The 3556-nt window shown below is 41.0% G+C and overlaps 1 non-coding gene across 1 annotated transcript; it reads left to right on the forward strand.

Annotated features, from left to right (window-relative positions):
* The first annotated feature begins 2425 nt into the window (after positions 1 to 2425).
* LOC118760212 (U6 spliceosomal RNA) lies at positions 2426 to 2532 on the forward strand. The gene has a single exon (XR_004996648.2). It is a non-coding gene; the product is annotated as a U6 spliceosomal RNA (small nuclear RNA).
* The last annotated feature ends 1024 nt before the right edge of the window (positions 2533 to 3556 follow it).

Genomic DNA, 3556 nt, shown 5'->3' on the forward strand with positions numbered 1-3556 from the left:
AGAAGTTAGATCATCTGCTATTTGTCTTTGAGAATTGCACAAGATGCTAGATTCATTTCTATCACCCAGGATTACATACACAAATAAAAGCCACATTGTGCTAGTAAATGTCTAGAATTCTGATTTGTCAATTAAAGTAATACCAGAGAGGTGTTTGGTGCAGTGGTTAAGCCATAAATCGAGACAATATCATCCCGTATCAGAATAACTGGGTTTAATTCCTGCCTACTTCCAATTTTATTTTATTTTTTAAAAAGATGCACCTGCAAGGCAGAGTAACAGAGGGAGAGATCGAGTTCTTCCACCTGCTGGTTCACTCCCAAAATAGTCATGACACTCGGGCTGGGTCAGGCTGAATAGGTCCCCAACATGGCTTCAATGACACTCCAATGCTGGAAGTGGACATTGCAGGCAGAGCCTTAACTCCTGGCACCACCATTCTGGCCAATAAAAATTTTAAAAGTAGAAGAGGAGGGAATTCATCCTACTGTTGCATGGATGGTTCACAACATGAAAATGTCTGATGGCACACAAGGCATTTCATTATATAATGCTAAACTATGTTGTAAAATGATGTTTATTCAAACACACAGTATTGGCATAAAAATAGACACATGGACTCATGTAGCAGAACAGAGACACTGTAAGTTAAGTCATACATTTACAGCCAAGTAACATTTTTTAAAAAGTGGTAAAAACATGTACTTAGAAACTCTTTTCAAGACATAGAGCTGGAAGACTGTGCATCCATATGTGAGAGAATGAACCGCTTTCTTTCACCAAGTAAAAAGACCACTCAAGGGCCCAGCACAATAGCCTAGTGGCTCAAAACTCACCTTGTAGGTGTCGGGATCTTATGTAGGCGACGGTTCGTGTTCCAGTTGCTCCACTTCCCATCCGGGTCCCTGCTTGTGACCTTGAAAAGCAGTCAAGGATTGCCCAAAGCCTTGGGACCCTACACCCATGTGGGAGACCTGGACGAAGCTTCTGGCTCCTGGTTTCAGATTGACTCAGCTCTGGCCATTGAGGCCACTTGGGGAGTGAACCAGCAAATGGAAGATCTTTCTGTCTTTCCTTCTCTCTGTAAAATCTGTCTTTCCAATAAAAATAAATAAATCTTCTTTTTAAAAAATTCAAAAGCCATTCAAAAATGGATCAGAGACCTCAATGTAAGACCAGAGATTTTGAAAGCAACAGAAGTATACATGGGAGATGCTTGTGGAAATTAAAATGGGAAAGAGGTTCTTTGGACCAGACCCAAAAAACATAGAGGAACAAATGGAACAATAGACAGTGGGCTTTCATCAAACTAAAGAGGTTCCACATGACCCAGGAAACAAGAGAGGCAAGAGACAACCTACAGAATGAGAGAAAATGTTTTCAAATATTTAAGTCTGACAATGGATTACTAACCAGAATATATAGAGAACTCAAACAACTTAATTTAAAAATGAGTAGTACATCAAGAGTTTGGGATAGTGGTTAAGATACTCTTTGGAAAACCTGCATCAAATTGGAACCCCTGGATTCAAGTGCTGATTGTATTCCCAATTCAGTGCATGCTGGGAGGCAGCAGGTGGTGACGGCTTATGTGATTGGTTTCTGTGGGTCACAAGGGAGACTTGGGTGAGTTTCTGGCCCCCAGCTTGGGCTCAGTCAAGCATAAGGTTCTGCAGGCTTTTGGGGAATCAGTGCACAGAAGTGTGTGCTTTTTCTCCTTGTTGTCTTTCTGCCCCTCTCTTATATCAGACATTCTATTTTTAAAAAGGGTAATTTGACTTTTTTATATCCATCACACAGTCTATTCCAGAGCTTTTTAATAATCATGCCAAACAAACTTTGTAAACTAATCAGTTTTGCCTCAATTTCTTCCATCCCAGTCATATTTGGTAGATTAGTATGATTATCAGATAAATGCGTTAAGAACTATAAATGAGGTATAACACAGGGTAAAGTGGAAGTGCCGCTTTATGTTGGATGGTTGAGGAAAGCGCATTAAGCCCTGATAGATGTGAAGGCAAAGGAACGAGTGTGTTGTCTTGAGGTGTAGAATGTGACCAATAGGTTCATGGTGAAGCTAAAAGTAGGGTGAGTGGCAGTGGCATGCGGTGAATGGTTTTTTTAAAAAATAATTTTAATTAAGACACTTTAAAAAATTTGAAAGGCAGAGAGACAGAGATAGGCAGAGATCTCTCACCTGCAGGTTCACTCCCAGAATACAACAGCTAGGTCCAAACCAGTAGCCAGGAATTCAGTCAAAGTCTTTCTCCTATGAGTCAGGGGAGTCCCACCTGATGACCCCCGGGGGGCCTCCATCAGCAGGAAGCTGGGATAGGGAGTGGAACCTGCAGCTGCCCAGTGTCCCACCCCTCATTTTATTTTTGAATTATGCATTTTTGTAGAAACATTAAGAATCTATGATTTTGTGCTCGCTTCGGCAGCACATATGCTAAGATTGGAACGATACAGAGAAGATTAGCATGGCCCTTGCACAAGGATGACACACAAATTCATGAAGCGTTCCATATTTTTTAAACTAAAATTGAAATGTCAATGAGGTGGTCACAGAAGGTGGTTGGGAACTCGCATTTACTTTTAACATATTGGTTACTCATTACTATGTCAATTAATTCCATAATGATGTAAATTTTTGCTGATGGTATGTTGGAGCTTTTAATTGATCGGGATGATACTCTACTGGCTCTGTCTTCAGACCAGAGAGGGTATACCTAAGAAGCCGTTGAACTTGACTGGACAGTAAGATGCTGGACTCTATGTTTGGTATATACTTGCAATGGGGGAATCTCAACTGAACTTTAACTGTGGTTATGCAACAAGGTGGAGGAATCCACCATGGTGGGAGGGTTTGGGCAGGGGTGGGGAGAATCCAAGTAGCTATGAAACTGTGTCACATAATACAATGTAATTAATGAATTACAAATAATAAATAAATTTTTAAAAAAAGAAAAAAAATATGATTTTTAGAAGACAAAATATCTTGAGGGATATTTCCTCTTGGACATGGATGCTTTTGTCTGAGCATTTTACTCATTTCTCAAGCAAAGGCCCAGCCGTTGGTGCAGCTCTGGGACAGTTTGATCACAGACAGAGCATGAGCAGTCCTTGAACATCTAATTGTGATGGGAGGGCATTGCATTAATCTTGCCCAGTGCAAGAAAAGCTGAATTGTATATGATTTTACTTCTGCCGTGGAGTTTAGTGAATCTTCAGTGTACAACTTCTTTGTTTTACAATGGAAGACTTTACAATCTGTATCTTTTCTTCAGATTCCTACTGCAAAGAAAGCCAGATAAGATCAACTCTGACCAGGAAATGTGTTCATAGTTTCATTGGGTTGCTGAGTTGCAGATGTCCCAAGAGGAGTGCAGTCAAATAAACCCCACGCTAGTGCCTCAGTGTGTACAGCGCTTAGTGCTATGAGAAAGCTGCAGGAGCTGAGCTTAGGAAATGGATGGTAGTGCTTGGGGTGGGGGTGGTACACTGTGTCAAGTCTCTGCTTGCAATTCAGCTTCCTGCTCATGCATCCTGGGAGGGC

This window comes from Ochotona princeps, chromosome 22 (genome assembly GCF_030435755.1).
Source record: "Ochotona princeps isolate mOchPri1 chromosome 22, mOchPri1.hap1, whole genome shotgun sequence".
Classification (NCBI taxonomy): domain Eukaryota; kingdom Metazoa; phylum Chordata; class Mammalia; order Lagomorpha; family Ochotonidae; genus Ochotona; species Ochotona princeps.